General features: G+C 42.1%; 1 protein-coding gene across 2 annotated transcripts in view; it reads right to left on the reverse strand.

The window, feature by feature from the left end:
• Positions 1-17,981, reverse strand: part of ZNF652 (zinc finger protein 652) — a 541,773-nt gene extending 523,792 nt beyond the window's left edge. Inside the window, exon 1 of one of the 2 annotated variants that reach the window (XM_044055265.1) lies at positions 17,756-17,981. The gene's annotated coding sequence lies outside the window, so the exon portion shown is untranslated. Of the gene's footprint in view, positions 1-17,491; positions 17,658-17,755 lie in introns of those variants that run through there. The other variant, XM_044055266.1, reaches the window with a different exon arrangement.
• Positions 17,982-18,627: the final 646 nt, after the last annotated feature.

An 18,627-nucleotide genomic window follows, 5' to 3' on the forward strand; every position in this document is an offset into this window, starting at 1 on the left:
TTATTTGTATGCTTGTTGTTTATTTCCCTGAAACGCTAATTCCACCTAAAACGCGGCCTTTTAGCACTTCTGTAGATCCCTAGTGATATCTGCATTGCTTACTGTACTTATTTCCTTGTTTCACTTGAAAGTTACTGTTTGTTGTTTTTGCATTTAAGTTACCTGGCACTTGCTCACTAAAGCAATTATGTAAGTCAGCTCTAAAAAATTAAAAGCACTACACCCTCACAAACTCCCCTTGAGTACCTTGTTCCCCATTGGCCCTTTTTTCAATTATAAAGGAATTCCCAATACTATTCTAGCATGTCCAAAGGTCAGTTGTCAATCTCCTCTCCAGTCCAGCTGGTGAATCTGGGAATCTTGAGGCAATGTTACAACTGCCTCATGTACACAGACAACCCTCTCCTCCTCCCAACAAATTCCAACACATGTGAGAGATGCAACCATATAGCCAAACTGGAGGCTAAGCTCTCTCAACTCAGTACTGGCGTAACCAGTCAGGAGGAGAAGGAAACCACACTCACTACAATTCCAGTCTCACATAGACCTACCACGACAACAAACCAAACACAAACACACAAAAACATACTCGGAGGCTCTAAATAAAAATCTGCCTAAGCAGCAGAGACCTCCAAAGCAGACACCCAAGCAACCGCTACCCCAAAACAAAACACGTGCAACACATAGCTCACAAAGCCAGTGTGCTGAACAGTCACAGGCCTTAAGGCTAAACAACACACCTGATACACTTGTAATAGGGGACTATCGTCAGGCACACTGACGTCCCGCTCACTAGGCTGAACAAAGAGAAGGTCACAGTGAGCTGCCCATCGGGCACTAGGATCCACCACATAACACAAGCACTCAGGTCACTCCAAGGCAAGTACAAATATGACTCAGTCATTGTCCATGCTGGTGTGAATGACCCGAGACGTACCTCCCTGGACGACATGAAAAGAGACAGAGGAGCTCTCTGAGCATGTAGCCCAGGCCGGTATGACCCTGACCTTGAGTAGCATCTTACCCTCACCAAGAATGCCGCCACAATATGAAGACAAGACTATCAATTTCAACAATTGGCTTAAGTAGTGTTGGTGTCATTCAAAGGGGATCCAATGCCTGTCTGCCTGGGATGACATGCTCGACAAGCCACGATGCTTCGCTAGGGACGGCTTGCACCTGTCACCTCTGGGCTTTCGGATATTGGCAAAGGCTCTTGCTACCCCCATAGTGCCTTTTTTAGGCAAGGCTCAAAAGGCAAACCCACCTCCATAATCACAAGGGATAAGAAACTAAGAGTAATGCTACTCAACGCCAGAAGTCTAAACCTCAAGATGCACGCACTCGAAACTCTCCTTAGCATGGAGAACATAGATATCTGTGCAGTAACAGAAACCTGGTTCAAGGCTCCCGAGAGCACCCCAGCACTACCAGGTTATACCTCATACCATGCTTTTCGGCCCCAAAACTTGGACCGAACCACAAAAGGAGGGAGTATCAATATTCGTCAAAGATACCCACACCTCCAGGTTGGTGGCACAGCACGAAGCATCAGAGACTATCCATGTGCAACTAACTGTGGGTAAAACTGCCTTCCAGTTTATAGCCTGCTACAGACCACCCTCCCAAACACAGGAACCCCACTTGGCCTTCCTGAGAATACTGTAAAATATGAAGGTCTCTCCAAACACCATTATATTGGGCGACTTCAACTACCCAAACATAGACTGGGAGCATTACTCTAGCTCCAACACCCTAGCCCAAAGGTTCCTAGAATTTATAAACTCAAATGCTATGGGACAACTTGTTACCACTCCCACAAGAGGGAAAACATACTGGACCTGATCATCACCAACATGGGGACACTATGCTCCAGACCAGAAGTGTATCCCTCACTGGTAAGATCAGACCATAAACTAATCTCACTGGATATTCACATCCCGACCCCACCTCCTGCCCAGAAAACCAGTGAAAAACTTCTCTAAAGCAAATTTCACACCTCAAAACCGGCGAAATCCTTCAAAGCCCCGGCCTGTGGAAAATACGCCCAGACCGCAGAATCCTTTATAAACACATTCTATGAACACCTTCAGGAATGCCTGGATCATGCAATCCCAAATAAAACCAAGACCCAATCCTCCAAAGGCAGACGTCCTGTCTGGTGGACCCCAGCCATAAACAAACTACACAATAGAAGGAGGAAGCTACTACATGAAAGAGCAAAATCCCAAAAAGGGAAGGCATCTCTGATCAGTATTAGCAAAAAACTACAGGCACTCAGAAAATCGTCTAAGGCCAGCTTTGAGAGAAAAATTGCACAGGACATTAAGGATAATCACAAGGCTTTCTTTAGTTATGTTAGGAACCTGGGTGGGAATTCCCAGATATGCTCAGAATTAGTCCAAAATGACAAAAAATACAACGAGCCCACAGACATTGCCAACATCCTAGCTGACAGGTTCAGTGCAAACTCCCCCCCCCTCCCCCCCAAAGGGCAAATATCTATCCCAACAGAGTGCTGCCCCCCTGACATCTCCGATGCTCAGGTAAGAGCAACCCTCTCCAAAGCAAAATACACAGCATCAATGGGACCAGATGGTGTCCCGGGCTGCGTCCTACATGAACTCCAAGAAGAGCTAAACCCAAACATAAAATTACTGTTCAATCTTAGCCTTACTACAGGATATGTACCCAAAGAGTGGCGTACAGCAACAGTGGTCCCTCTCCACAAAGGTGGTGCCTCAACGGATCCGGGAAACTATCACCCCATAAGCCTGATTAGCTTGGTCTGCAAAGCTATGGAAAGGATCATCATGGACCTCATAAATAAAGATATTGGGGACCTACAGACACTGGATCCTACCCAGTTTGGCTTTAAGGGCAGATCCTGCCTCTTAAACCTGGTCGATTTCTTTGAAACAGTCACCAAGGCCATTGATGAGGGGAAGGTGGTCCACACAGCCTACCTGGACCTCGCAAAAGCCTTTGATACAATACTCCACTCGGGCATTATAGAGAAGCTCACCAGCTTAAATATAAATCCTAATGTCACTAAATGGGTTGCAAACTGGCTCAAGGACAGAACCCACATGGTTAGAATTGCTGGAGCCATGTCAGACTCCAAACCAGTTACAAGTGGTGTCCCACAAGGCTCAGTCTTGGGACCTCTCTTGTTCGGTATATATTTCTCGGCGGTACAGGCCAACACGGAAGGACTGTGGCTGACCAAGTTCGCAGATGACTGCAAACTGGGCACCATAATCAACTCTCCAGCCGACACAAGCATCCTCCAAAAGGGCCTCATAGAAACAGACAACTGGTGCCAGAGCCATGGCCTCAAGCTAAATGCCAAAAAGTGTATAGTCATCCCCTTTGGCAAAAACAAAGTGCCCACAAATTATCACATAGGTGGTAATCCATTAAGTACAGAAGAAGTCATTAGGGACCTGGGGAACCAAGTTGATAGCAATCTCTCATTTGACAACCACGTGGCCAAAGTGGTTAGAAAAACATTTTATATAGCCCACCTAATCATTAACCTCAAAAAAAGGCATAGCAAAATTAATTTAAAATGGGTGGCGAAAGCCAAACACACTCTGGCTAGGCTTATAAATGCCCTAGGGCAGATAGGTTCATAGGTTCATGCTAGGCTAAGTGGAGTACCACAGGGTTCAGTCCTGGGACCTCTCCTGTTTGATATCTTCTCTGAAGTACAGGCTCAGACATAAGGCCTCTGGCTGACGAAGTTTGCAGATAACTGCAAACTAGAAGCCATAGTAGAGTCCCCAAATGATGTGGACATCCTACAGAAGGGCCTCACCGAGACAGATGCCTGGTGTCAGAGGCATGGCCTCAAGCTCAATGCCAAAATGTGCATGGTCATCCCCTTTGGTAAAAACTCCGTACCCATAAACTACCACATAAATGGCAGTTTACTTAACGTCAAGTGTGTGATAAAAGACCTTGGGACCCAGGTGGATAGTAGTCTCTCCTTTGATAATCCCATTGCCACAGTAGTCTTGAAATCCTGTGTGGCACACCATCACAAAAGGGTTCTCATCCAGGAAAAGAGGTCACTGTTCCCCTCTACTCGGCACTCATTAGATCCATTATAGTACAACATCCCTTTTGGAATGTACCTCACATGACATCTGCAGAACCTGGAAAGGCCAAAGAAGTACCTCACAAAAAGGATTACTGGCCTCAAACAGATGCCCTACACTGAGTCTCAAAAAGCTCTGGCTTTACTCTGTAGCATATCGCCTACTTCGAGGAGATCTCTGCCAAACATATAAAGCTATGTTAAACCCAGAGCTATTGGACATGCTATGCCTAAAGAAATCCCAATACCTCAGAGATACATGCTCTAGGGACCTAAACCTTGTCACCACAATAAACAGGACATGCTGGAGAGATAGATTCCTGTCCCAGAGATTTCCTATACTCTGGAACAAGCTACCCATCTATGTCAAGCAAAGTTCCTCATTAGCACTCAAAGAAAAATCTCGAGTGTATGGGAAATAGGAAGTACACCCCAGGGATCACTTCTGTGGCACTGCTCAACAGGGACACAAGAAATTAACTTTCTTGGGTGGCGTAAGCCAAGGAACCTTGTTGGCTATGCTTACTTAGACCCTTGGGCCGCTAGCTTAATACCTACCTATGAACCTATGTTAACTGCACAAAGCGTATGCAATTAAACTTCTATTCAGTAACGAATCAAGTCTTGGATTTTGGTGAGTCTCCCTCCCATCGGCTCTTGGACGGGACCTGGAGCAGAAGGCATTTGTCTGACTTATCCTTTCAATATTATGCTGGCTGGCAAGATCGCAGCATGCCTAAAGAGATGGGAATACCACGATTTGTTAACTAGTGGGGTTGTGTAGCACTGAGTATTACTGATGACAGGGTACCTCTTGGGGCAAGGCCCCAGAGGGTTACTGAGGTCCCAAGAATACCCTTCATTACTACTTACAGAAAACACTTTTCCAAGCCATACAAATAATGAAGTAGGACAGTTTACACTAAAGGATTATTTTAAATTAAATGATGCGACTGAAAAAAATGCTGAATATCTTGTTGAAAGGGAGGACTAGAATGTTGAACTCTGTATCAAGATATCATATGGCAACAGGCAGAGCACTGGACTGCCAAAAACTACGTAGAATAGTACAAACTGCATACTAACCAAACTCAAAGCATGAAGAGGTACAATGATTCAGGAGATAACTGCCAATGGAATAGAAGACTACAGTGTGTGTATACTACAGGCTGTAGAACAAAAGTAAATTTACTGAGACCATTTACTAAGGTAAGTAGCAATATAGGCTATGGACAAGTACACCATAATCACAGACTAGACAAATAAGTTACATTACTGACAAGTAAGCAATGTTTTACCATGCAAAAGAGTGTTGCTTTAATGCATCTAGCTCATTTAGGAGATTAATATTCATTCAGATCAACTTCAAAGGGACAAAAACAATTACAATGCAATTCTAGTTGCACATGGTACCTGTAGGACCTGTATAAAAATGACACATTATAAACCATAAGACGGCTCAAAAATTAAGCCAAAAGGCTATATAGTTGCTCTAGAAGTACCCAAACGATTTTGGTACACCATTAACAATATTCTCCATCCAGGAAAACCTACTCCCAACCCCTTCCCCAATAATACACTACGCAAAACAGCCACCCTACTAAATTACTTCATTGACTATCCATAAAATAATCCCTCCAGACACTCTCTCCCCTACCATCTGCCTACACTCAGCCTTCTCACTGAAACCAGTTTCCACTGCTTATATAAAATCCCTTTTACTGAAACTTAAACCTAGTTCTCCCTCTTTCGACAAGCTACCACCCACAGTTTCTTAAACTTGCACTATAGCATACCCCATTTCAATCCAAATTAACCACTCCAAAGAATCCTCAGTCCCAGAAATTTAGAAATCCTTTTACACTATTCCACTTCATAAAAGGTGGCAACTCCACTGACGCTTCCAATTTCCGACCTATAGCCATCCTCTCTCCTCTCAAAAATTCTAGAGAAATGCATTCAGACGTAGTCTTAAACACCTACTCCAGGAAAATCTCCTCTCAACATGGATTTAGACCCCACCACAGTAGCCTATCTATCCTTCACCCAGTGGATAGCAGAGACTAGAGAGAAACTGGTGTCATATGCCTATTCCTCGACCTCTCCAAGGCATTCAACACCATCTCCCACTGTAAGCTTCTTACTAAACTAACTGAACTCAATCTGCTTCTTCTATTCTCTGGTTTACTAAATTATCTTAAGTCAGCAATCTGTTAGACGGTAAGCCTCCTGCTCTGCTTTCTTACATATCCAAACCACAAGGATCCACTCTAGGCCCCTCCTCTTCAATAATTTTTTTTACTAACAATCTGTGCTCCACCTGCTGCACCTCATCTCTGATCCAGTAAGTCGATGATTCTACTCATTTCCCCCTCTGACAACCCTACCAACCTTCACTCTCACAGACTGCTTACAACACCACTGAACTCTGGTTAACTAATAATCAACTCATCCTTAACCCTAGGAAAACTAAAAACTTATTTTTCTTCCAAAGTCCATATCCAACCTAAAAACTTCCTACAGTCTCTCTCCATTAGAGATCATCCATGCTGACTCTTCACATCAAACTTCTAGAAGTTACAATTAATGATAAACTCAAATTTCATCTTCATATCCAATAATCCAACAAAAAGACTAATCAAAAACTCTTTTGTACAGAAAAAAAATTCTTATCCATCAACACAAGGACTTCATTAGCTCAAGCTTACCTCCTCTCTCCTGCCTACTATATGCTTCCCCTATACTTACTCACCTCCAAACAAATCTTTTAACCAAACTTGAACAAACTTACAACCAGACAGACAAGATTTGCTGGCAACTTACCTTACAAATCCCATCACTGCCTTGCCCTTAAACTACAATGGCCAGAATTCCCTAAACTACTCCCAACTTTTCCAGCTACAGATAACACATTCTGTACTCTGCAGACTGGCCCTCCCCGTCTACCCTCCTATCTCCATACAAACCTTCACGGTCTCTTCGCAGCACTGACCAACCGCTACTGGCCTAATAAAATAGTAGGCAGATTACTTTATAAATGCTCTGTATCTCAAACTTGGAACAAACTCCCTACCAGTATACGTTCTATCCAATCCTCCATTCAATTCAAGAGAACTTAAGATCTACCTTGCAAACTCTCCCTCCTGTAACTGTAATCAACCTACGTAACCTTATTTCACCCAAGTGATAAACTAACAATTCTCCTCTCACTCCAATATAATTTCCACAAACACCAGCACTGCGATACGTCAGCTGTGCTGCTGAGCATTACCATTTCTTAACCTATTTGAGTCTTTCCTTAACTACTTTACTCCCTACCCTGCCCTTCTCATAACTGCTTCTACTACCTAGGCTCTTCTAATCCGTATTCTACCCTTCTTTTTAATACTTCCTCTTCCGCTCTACCCATTTCTTTTTCTATGCTTGGACTTTTTCTTCCTCTCTGATGACCTATTCTTAAAATTGTCATTTATAATTGTAGCCATTGTTTTGGCTGAAGTTTTATGCTTTATTTTTCTTTTATTGCATGAACATCTTGCTGCCTTTGTACTCCTTCTCTGACTTGGCATGACTGTATGCGGTTATGTTACAGATTTTTCACATTGCTATTTTTTGTACACTTTTTACTTGTTTCTTTTTATGGAGATTTTCAGCTTGGGTCTCCTTTGAAAATGGGCCACTAGCCCAGCAGGACTAACCCAGTTAACAAAAGACAAAATAATCATAATAATACAATAAAAAGTTATCTATACCACGTGGAAAGAACGTAAACTGAAATTCAAATGGACAGCAGTTGCATAAACTGTACCTAGATGCCAGAAAAACAAGGTTTATATTGTAAACTTAACTTCAGTGAAATACCACAGCATTATAAAAAAAGGGACACTAAAAGAAACCGTAAACTTCTGACAAACTTACCAGCTAGCTTTAAATGGTTTACTCGGATATCCCACTGGTCTGTGACCAGTTATCACTTGAAGCCCAATGAAAAATCTCCAGCAAAACACAAGCAGCAGTCCTACACCTGTGCAGTCGCTCCAACACAACAGCTTATAAAGCAGACTAATACAGAATGTGTATTATGTTAAATAACCACTGGGGAAAAAACAAAACTTTAAAGTCATTAAACAACTAGTGCATCACAAATGATCTTCTCAGTTATATCTCAAACCTCAGCTGGCTTTTTCAAAGGGCGATCCTGACTATTAACAGTTTGTCTTTTAAAACTCAGTTGGCTTTTTCAAAGGGCGATCCTGACTAATTAACAGTTTGTCTTTCAGAGGGTCACATAGGCGGTTTATAGTGATCACACTAGTCAGTCCGTCTTGACCTAACCAAAGTTTCATAGCACACCCCGTGGTGCATTGTAAGCAAATTAAATGCATTAAAATATAGATCACTACACCAAAGGAGGATGGCAATCTGGCTAATAGGCAGAATGCACCACTCACGTGGCATATGCCTCACCTGAAAGAATAAAAGCAACCAGCAAAGTCCCCTATGGTTCCATACAGAGATGCATCCTTTACAGCATTAACTGAGAACCAGGCCAATTGGTTAAAAAAGTATGCAGATAACTGCAAACTGGGTGTTATCGTCAAGAACTCCCCACAATCACCACCAGTACCAGTCAGAAAGACCCTAACCAATTAAACACCTTGTATACTGGAAACTGCCTCAAATTAAACACAAGGTGAAATACTATTTCACTTTGCAAACAGCCCCTCGGCCTCACACAGTATATACAACAATCTACCTAGCAAATGAAAATGTAGCCAGGAACAATGTGCTGATAAGTTCCTTCTCTTCAGATCATTGGGTAACTAATCAGAAAATTCTTCTGCTTAGCTCAATTAATAGCCAAGGATGTACCATCCAGATATAAAGATTTCAGTTAGTTATTTTATGACTAGGACTGATTAAGCACAATTCTTCCTTTGGGATGTGCCTCACTCAAAATGTCAGATAACTACAGAAGCCCCATCAGCTCCAAAGTAAGAGATTCCAGTCTTAAAACCCATGAGCAACCAAAACTAGCAAGTCGCTCTATCCCTTCACCCAGTATTTAACAGACGTCTTGAGAGGGGATCTCTGCCTCACCCACAACATTCCATTAGAGACCTCTTCGGCCTCTCCTTCACAGTCTGGATGGATACCCTCAAAATTTACCCAGACACTAACTAACCTAGCCCTTGTTGAAGAAGGGGATGCATTCTTAGGGCACATACTAGCAAAGTGTAGATGGCCACGAGACAAAATTGCTCTGAAACTTTTATGCGTATCCATCAGATATAATATTAGTATGGATATTTAGCTGAGAAATGCTCAAGTAGCTGTACATAGCTCCAAATACAATTGAGGAAAGACTGTATAATACTACAAACACAAAGCTGCTCTTTGCTTAATACGAGATGAAATGCACTAATTTAGACACAATCACACAAATCAGTTCTACTTTAAAACAAACTGCTCATTAAAAGACTCAGCTGTTCTGAGTGATATAAAGTATTCAACGTAACTTACTCATACAAGAAAGTCAAAAACAGTCAATCATGACTATATCATACAAATTGCCAGCAACCAAGGTCTCTGGGAGGGGGAATACAATTGCTCCAAAAACTATAAAAGCACCATTGTTTTGAGGGGGGCAGTATCCCTACTCATCATATCCTCACCACTAACTACACAGCAGTGCAGGTGAGGGGAACTTCCCCATGCATGATGTGCACTGAAAGCAGACACCCACAGTAAAGTGTTAGACCTGCTACACTGACAAACAAGTCTTAAAATCAGAAACCAGGGCAGAGCAGGAGCCTTTCCTTACCTGCACTAAGACTAGAAACAGATAAAATGGATCTGACAAAAAGGAAGTGATGTATGCAGGTGAATCCATACGTGTGCACAGCACTCACCAATACTGTTAATAAAACAAAGCTAAAAATTATATGCATAAAAAGCTTGAAGTTTTAGGGAAGTAGATGGATATAAGCTCACAAACTTCCAATTGCAAAACCACTACAAAATGCATATACAATCTGGAATAAAAAACAGCACATCACTTGTATTATGCTCTCAAAAAAACTGCAAACAGTTAATTTCACTACATTCTTAGCTTAAGACTAAACGAGCACAAGTCCCACTTTTTCAGGGAGACCAGCATTTTTTTTTCTTTTAAGAATGCTTAGTAAACAAAGTTTCCAAAAATCAACCAATTTACTGCTAAATGTAACAGATCACCACCTCAATTTCCTGTTCACAAAAGCGATTAAAAGAAGTAAAACATGGGCTCATAATGCTGCATTCCTCAGAATTTCAAATTTGTTTCTGCAAGAAAATTTCAAACATATTTGTGTACACTAGTTACTACAGTAGTTGATATTCTGTTATGCCAACCCTCCTTTTCAGAAGTTTGTGAAACATTACTTAAATTTGCTAGTATTTTTGTTGTAAATTTAAAAGTTTTCTACCAGCTAATCTTAACTGAAACTGGTTGATGTGGTCTTAGGAAACAAACCAGTGTTCTTTCCTTTATTACTTTCTACAGTTAAAACACAGTGTGGTCCCCTAGGAAAGGCTATGCAGCTGAGATCCGAAAGAGGCACAAATGTACAATAAGCAATATGGGCAGTGAAGCAGCTGAAAATTAGCAGTTCATGCCATTATAAAAAAGGAAGACTAACAGTTATTCTGGGTCCTGTGGCTATGAGAAAGACTACAAACTAACAGGACACTGACTTAACTGTATTTCATCACTACTCCAGTCTTTCTATTCCTAGCTCTAAATGCATCTCTACTCACTAAAAGTATTACCCTGTCAGATATCTTCCATTCCTTTCTTCAAATGACTCTCCCTACAACACATGCGTTGACCTAAACGATCAGATTCAACCCTGCAAAACTCAATGTCTACATTTATAAAGTAAACTTCATTTTCCACTGTTGCCTTAAAACACAATCTCCTGATAGGACTGTTTAGTCTCATCAATGCCACATTCAGATGCATGATGTGACTCTAGATAGATATTTAACATACTAAATTGTTTGTATATGTACTGATCATTATATATGTCTTTGTGAAGGAATTAAGGTGTGCTCATCTATATTGTATGGTTGAATATACTAGAAACATGTAAAATATATTGTTTATATGACTTGCATGTGTGCTTCTTTGAAGCATTTCTCCCTGGGCCTCCACTGAAAATGGACATGTATCTAGTTGGACTATCCCGGTTAACAAATGTAAAATAAATACATTTTTACAACAATCTTACCTGCTTAGAATTTCCTTAACTGCAAAGTGTATCGGAGAATAAAATATATATTTGACAAACTATGACTAACATACCCTATTCGTCTACTTTTGTTTTCTTACAAGAGGATAGCACATAAAACTGCAGTATCCGAGACCGTGAATTCATATATACATAGAATATATATATATATATATATATATACATACACGCACACACATACATACACACATATCTATAGATATATACGTGTATTTTTTTGCCTCAAGTTTATTTTAACATTTGCTCCCTTCCCCCATGTGTTTTATTACATTCTATTTTAATGCTGTAATGCACATTTTATAATGCATGATCTTTTGTAAATTTTTACTCTATACATGGAGCTTTCCTCCTTGGGACTTGACTGAAAAGGAGCTATTATTCAGACAGAGCTAGATTATCTCAAAAATCAACAAAAATAAATAAGCAAGCAGGCAATACTACTACAGTATTCCTCTTAACTTCGAATTTTTCTAATTTAGAAAATATTTTCTCACCATCTCCCAACAAGCACTGCACTACAGCACTGGCTAAGAGCTACTCCAAGAGCTTTCTACTTGCTGAATACACTAACAGTTGACCTGACTTATGATAAAACTAGCCCACCACTACAGAATAAAACGTGTACTCCCTCAGAAGCTCCTCTAGTATTAATCCCCATACGCGTAACTTTATTTTACAATTTGTGAACGGTGTTTCAATCATGACCAGTTCATTAAATCAAGCAACAAACTATGGCTTAAGAACAAAATGACCAGCTATGAAAGACAAATACAGAAGTTATTAAAACATAAATTAGAAATATTTATAGAATGAAAGCGGGCAAAATTGAAAAATTAAATAACCTTTTTTAATAACTTGACAAATGTTGCTATTTATGAATGCATACAAATAAGCAAACAATGGATCAGCAATACAGAGTTATGGTTCAAACGCTGCACTGGCACTTAAGATGCGAGAGGTCTCTCTAGCCAAAAAAGACTTCGCTAAAATCTCTCTAACCACCAGAAACATTTGTCTTAACCTGTTTAAAAAGGTGTTAAAGGAGCACCTTGTTGCAAGGAACATCTGTAAATTATTATGACACAACCTGGACTACCAGAACATTGACTGTTATCTTACATGTTGAAACACTGCATTACATCTTAAGAATTTAACTATGGCTACGTTATTACAGTATCTGCAATTTGCAACATACATCATTGTGCTACTCTGTAAATTTCAAGTTTCCTATAACTCTATTATACTTTACACTGTAGCCCATCACCATAAAGGCTCGAATGCGTCTGAAAAGGATCAACACAGTGGTACACACACCAAATTAACATGGGTAAACATAGTCCACTTCTTCATGCATGCAATTTTCAACACTTAAGTTTTTTTTTAGACCGTCTGCATTGAGCATCTGTTTGAGGCTGGTAATCCTCTTTGCGAGGTATTTCTGCGGCCTTTCCAGTTGTTGTAGATGTCTTGTGAGGTACATACCAAAAGGGGTGTTGTACTCTATAATGGGTCTAATGAGTGACAAGTAGAGGGGAACAGTTATCTCTTTTCCTGGAGAGAAACCTTTTGTGATTAGGTGTGCCATGTAGGAGGATTTCCTGACTACTGTGGCAATGTGATCATCAAAGGAGAGACTACTGTCCACCTGTGTCCCAAGGTCTGTTATCACACTTTCAGTGTTAAATAGACTATCACCCATGTGGTAGCTCATGGGTACAGTTTTTACCAAAGGGGATGACAATGCACCTTTTGGCATTGAGCTTGAGGCCATGGCTTTGATACCAGGCATCTGTCTCAGTGAGGCCCTTTTGTAGGACGTCCACATCGTTAAGAGCTTCAATTATGGCTCCTAGTTTGCAGTCATCTGCGAACTTTGTTAACAAAAGACCATCTGTGTTAGCCTGTACTTTAGAAAAGTAGACACCAAACAGGAGAGGACCCATGACTGAACCCTGTGGTACTCCATTTGTCACTGGTCTGAAGTCGGATTTGGAGTCTGCTACTTTCACAGTGTGGGTTCTGTCAGTGAGCCAGTTGGCAGCCCATCTTGTGACAGAGATTTATACCTAGTTTAGTGAGTTTATCTATAATTCCAGAGTGAGGGATGGTGCCAAAAGCCTTGGCGAGATCTAGATAGGCTGTGTGAACCACTTAACAATCGTCTACAGCTTTGGTGACTGCTTCAAAGAAGTCAATCAGGTTTAGGAGACATGATCTGCCTTTTACAAACTTGAACTGGGTGGGGTCCAGAGTTTTGAGATTACTAATGTCTTTGTTTATAAGTTCCATGAGGATACATTCCATGGCCTTGCAGACCAGGCTTGTTAGGCGAATTGGGGCAGTAGTGCCCGGGGTCCGTGGAGGCTCCCCCTTTGCTGAGTGGGATAACAGTTGCTGTGCGCCACTCAGTGGGCACAAAGCCTGAGGTGAGGCTATGACTGACCGTGCTGCTTAGGTGGTGTGCCAGTTCTTTCTGTAGTTCATGTAGAACGCAGCCTGGGATGTTGTCAGGTCCCATGGATGCTGAGTGCTTGGCTTTGGAAAGTGTGTTTTTTACCTGTGCAGCTGTGATTACAGGAACTTTGCATTCTCCGGTATACAGATGGGTCCTTGGGGGGGGGGGGGGGTAAAGTTAGCACTGAACCTGCCAGGATGTTGGTGATATCAGTTGGTTCTGTATATTTCGTGCCATTGTGCTGTAACTCAGAGCAGATCTGAGTGTTGCCATTGTGATTCTTGACACAGATATAGAATGTTTTGTGGTGGTCTTTAGACTCTGGAGATTTTGTTTTCATAACTTGCTTTGGAGAATTTTATGAGGTATCTCAGCTTCTTACTGAGGCTGACCAGGGAGTTCTTCCAGTCATGGGATTTTAGTCTTTTTTTTTGCAACAGTTTCTTTCTTCTGTTGTAGAGTTTGTTTATGGCAGGGGACCACCAGATCGGCTTCCTTTTTTGGAGGACAGTATCTTGGTTTTGTTAGGGATAGCACAATCCATGCACTCGTGTAAGTGCTTATAAAGTGCATTTGTGTAGGAATCAGCAGTCGTACCTCTATTGTTCATCTGCATGGGTGTCATGAAGTTTGCCATTTCTATCTTAAGAAGCCTGAAGTTGGCTTTGGAGAATTTTGTTACGGTGGTTTCCCCAATGGTGGGTGGGGGTGGGATGTGGATGTCCAGGCTGATTAGCTAGTGGTCGGATCTGACCAACAATGAAAATGACATCTGGTGTGGAACACCGGTCGCCCATGTTGGTAATGACCAGGTCTAGGATACTGCTGCCCCTGGTGGGGGTGAGGATCCAAGGCATTGGAATTTATAAATTCAAGAAAACGAGCAAGAGTTGGTACAGGAGTAGTTTTCCCAGTTAAGGGTAGGGTGGTTGAAATCGCCCATTAGTGTGTTGGGTTGTACCCTAATATTTTCCAGTGTATCAAGAAAAGAGGAGTGGGAATCCTGGGGCATGGTGGGGGATCTGTAGCAAGTTACAATTTGGATTGCGGTCTTGCCAAGAGTTAATCTCGGATGCATTATGCTGAGCAACTAGCCTGGAGGTGTGGATATCCTTAATGAATATGGACACGCTTCCACCTTTAGTGTTTTTGTACAGGTTAGGTGGCCGAAAGGTGTGGTATGAATTTTAGCCTGGTAAGGCAGGGGTGCTCGCTGGAGCCTTGAACCACGTCTCTGTCACTGCACAGATGTCGATGTTCTCCATTTTAAAGGAGTGCCTCGAGTGAATGCATTTTGAGGTTTAAACTTCTAGCATTGAGTAGCATTACCCTCAGATTTTGCTTGCTTGTACCTGCTACAGTGGTTAATTTGTCACTTGAACCTTCCCTAAAAAAGGCACTATAGGGTGGCAAGAGCCTTAGCCAGTATCTGGAATCCCAAGGGCGACAGGTGCAGGCCATCTCTGGCAAAGCATTGTGGTCTGTCGATAATGTCATCCCAAGCAGACAGATACTGGATCCCCTTAGAATGACACCAGAAGCTTAGCCAATTATTTAAGTCAATCATTTTCTCCTTGTACTGTGGTATCATTCTAGGTGATGGCAGGATGCTACTCAGGGCTAGGGTCATACCTGCCTGGGCTACAAGATCTGAGAGCTCATCCATGTCTCTTTTCATGTAGTCCAGGGAGGTACGTGTCAGGTCATTCACACCAACATGGACAATGACAAGAGTCATACTTGTGACCCGAGTGCGTGCGTTATGTGTCAGATTCTGGCAGCTGACAGCGACTTTCTCCTTGTTTAGCCTGGGGAGTGGAACATCAGTGTGCCTGACTATAGAATCACCTAGGACTAGAGTGTTGGGTACGTTGTTATGCCTTATGGTATGGTTATGGTTGAGTGGCACACAGTTTGTGGGCTGTGTGTCATTTGGGTTGTGTTGGGGGGGTGGAGTTTGCATGCGTTTCTGCTTTGGAGGTCTCTGTTACTTGAGCAGATTTTTGTTGAGTGCCTCCGCGAATATAGGTGTGTGTTGTGTTGCTGTGTGTTTTTGGTGGTGTAGGTTTTGAGAAACTATGTGATGAGTGTGGTGTGGTGCAAGTGTTTAACTTCTCCTTGACTGTCTAGTCCAGTCTTGGGTGAAGAGAGCTTTGCTTACAGTTTGGCTACAAGTGCATCTCTCACAGGTTGTAGTGTTGGGTGGTAGGAGGAGAGGGTTACCTGTGTACATGAGGCAATTACTGTATTGCCCCAAGATACCCAGATTCATCAGGTAGACGGGAGAAAACACTGGGAGCGGACCCTTAGACATACCTGGATAGGTGCTTATTAAGTACTAAAAACTGTTTTCCTCAAGTGAGGAAAGTAGTGTGCTGTAGTAATATGTAGCTTATTTAGTGCTTACAAGTTCTGAACAAGTGCTGAGCGCAAAGAAACCGACGAGTGCTAAACTAAAAAACTGGCTAGTTCTAAAGAGAAAATTTGAAGTGCATACTTTATGGTGCCAGGAATAGCTTAACCCTAGCTAAGCTGCGATGCATAGTGTATTTTTTTTTAAACATAACAGTAGCAAATGAGAAAACAAATTAACCAATAAAAAGCTAAAAACTTGAGCCCCATTCAAGCAATCTTCGATCAAACAAGTTCTAACTCCACACTCCTGCCGTACTAGATCCAGAGAGAAAGTCTTGGAACAGCAGCCAAGTTCCTCCTGCAGCAATTTCATTTTCTTGCTAATTAGGTCAGTGTGTTACACAGTTCTCTGAGTGACATGAAGGTAGGACAATCGTCTCTTCTACAAAGTAACATTCCATTCTACTACATCCATAATATACCACCTTCTTATTGCCCCTTACTTAAAAGGTGACTTGGCACAAGATGGTATACAATCAGAATTTATAGGACAACACAAAATAATATATATGACAACACATAAATGCATGCAGTTAGTGCTTACAAGCCAACACTTAGCAATACATCCAAGTTCATGCAGCTATTACTACATAAAAGTGCACATACCAACTAAATGTGGATGCAGACAACATATAGCATAAAACAAAAGGCTCGTTATAAGATAACAATGTGGCATGGTACATACTACCCACATCTCAATGCTGTTTCTAAGCAACTGGAGACCCACAAGAGGCAAAAGAAAAAAGGCACACATAATACTGCTTGCAAGTTACAGTCATCAGCAGGTCAATGGGCCTCCAATACAGCTGAACACTTTCTTTGAGCCACTACAACTCTTATATAAACACTAACTTGTGCAACACGTATGCCCTTTGAGAGTTCATAAACTCCTCGCCTAGCTTATGCAAATAGTGTTGGAGCCACCTCCTAAATGAATTCCCGTTCTCCAACTAGTATACATTATGAAGCTATGCCAAATGCACTTAAGATTCACGTACACACACTTACATACCTCAGTGGTTGACAGGAACAAAATACACCCATGAATGACATCCCACCGAGTCACAATATGCACATACACCAATGCATGACGGATACACAAACCCACTAGTCCAATGACTGCAGGCGCATATACCCGGGCACAATAGACACATACCAATGCATGCAAGCACACAAACATCAACATACGTCAAAAATATATACTGTATATTAGGTAACCACCCGTACCCCATTACAGCCATTGCCCAGCAGGTGCTGTTACCCCACCGCCAAAAGATGCTATAACAACTTGCTCCCGAGGTTGCAGAGTTAAGAATCCCAGACACAGCATCATGTTTCTAGTGTTCCCGTTGTGAATACAACTTCTCGAGCGGCCTACTAAGTCCCACAGCTCCTGGCCATTTTCCAGCGGCCTGGGCCCAAAGAACCACTAAATGAAAGGGTTAAAATGTCGATGCAAGAGGGGCCGGAGGGAGGCCGGCAGTTACTTACCCAGGCCGAGCGTCGCACCGCCTCCACCCATTCTCCTACGTTCCAGCGCGAGCTGTGCGCTGCTCTCCCCGCCCGCCAGCCGGCGCTTGTCAGCCAGCCAACCAGCCAGCTCGCCCACTCGCTCCTTTCCTTGGTACTCGGTCTCCCCCACCGCAGCACTACGTGGCTGCCCCGCGTCTCGCGACTTTCACTTACACTCCGTCTCGAGCGCTGGGCGGAGTGGAGGAGGGGGAATCGAGTACGCGCTCAGTAAAACAAATCCCACCAAAGCCTTATTGCGCACGCGTTTCGAGAAACATATACACCTTGCCAAACATGCTGGTTTTGTCTTGCAAATATGGTGTTGTAGGGCACATGCGCGCCTTTCCCCAGGTACTGGGAGGACTGGAGGTAGTGGGGGCATGTTGGGCATAAATTGGCACGGGCTAAAGTGTGTACGTTTTTCCCGATACGAGATTTGTATCAAGGTTACTGTTTTAAATTACAAGATTGAGTTTGCGCCATTCGCACATTGCTTTCCAGAATGAGATAGACTAGTTGCCAGACTGGCTGGCATGCTTTACTGTAAAATTATGCATTGTTTTAAGTAGAAAATAGGTTGACAAACATTGCCAACGCACCAAGAGAAACCACTGTATTAGTATTTCATTTTTTTGTAATTGTTAGAACCTTTTTATTTCAGTATAATCATTATTAACACTCGTCGTGGGAAAACCGTGTCTTTCGTTTGAATAGCTAGTTGCATACCGACGTTTTATAACACTTCTAATTGCAACATGTTGACACATACAACAGTTAGAAAGACCGCAGAGGTTCCTAACTAAAGAGATCACATGTTGAGGTTAAAAAGACAAAAGCTACCAGGAGAGGCT

Source organism: Protopterus annectens, chromosome 13.part0, assembly GCF_019279795.1.
Source record: "Protopterus annectens isolate FY-2018-M chromosome 13.part0, PAN1.0, whole genome shotgun sequence".
Taxonomy (NCBI): domain Eukaryota; kingdom Metazoa; phylum Chordata; order Ceratodontiformes; family Protopteridae; genus Protopterus; species Protopterus annectens.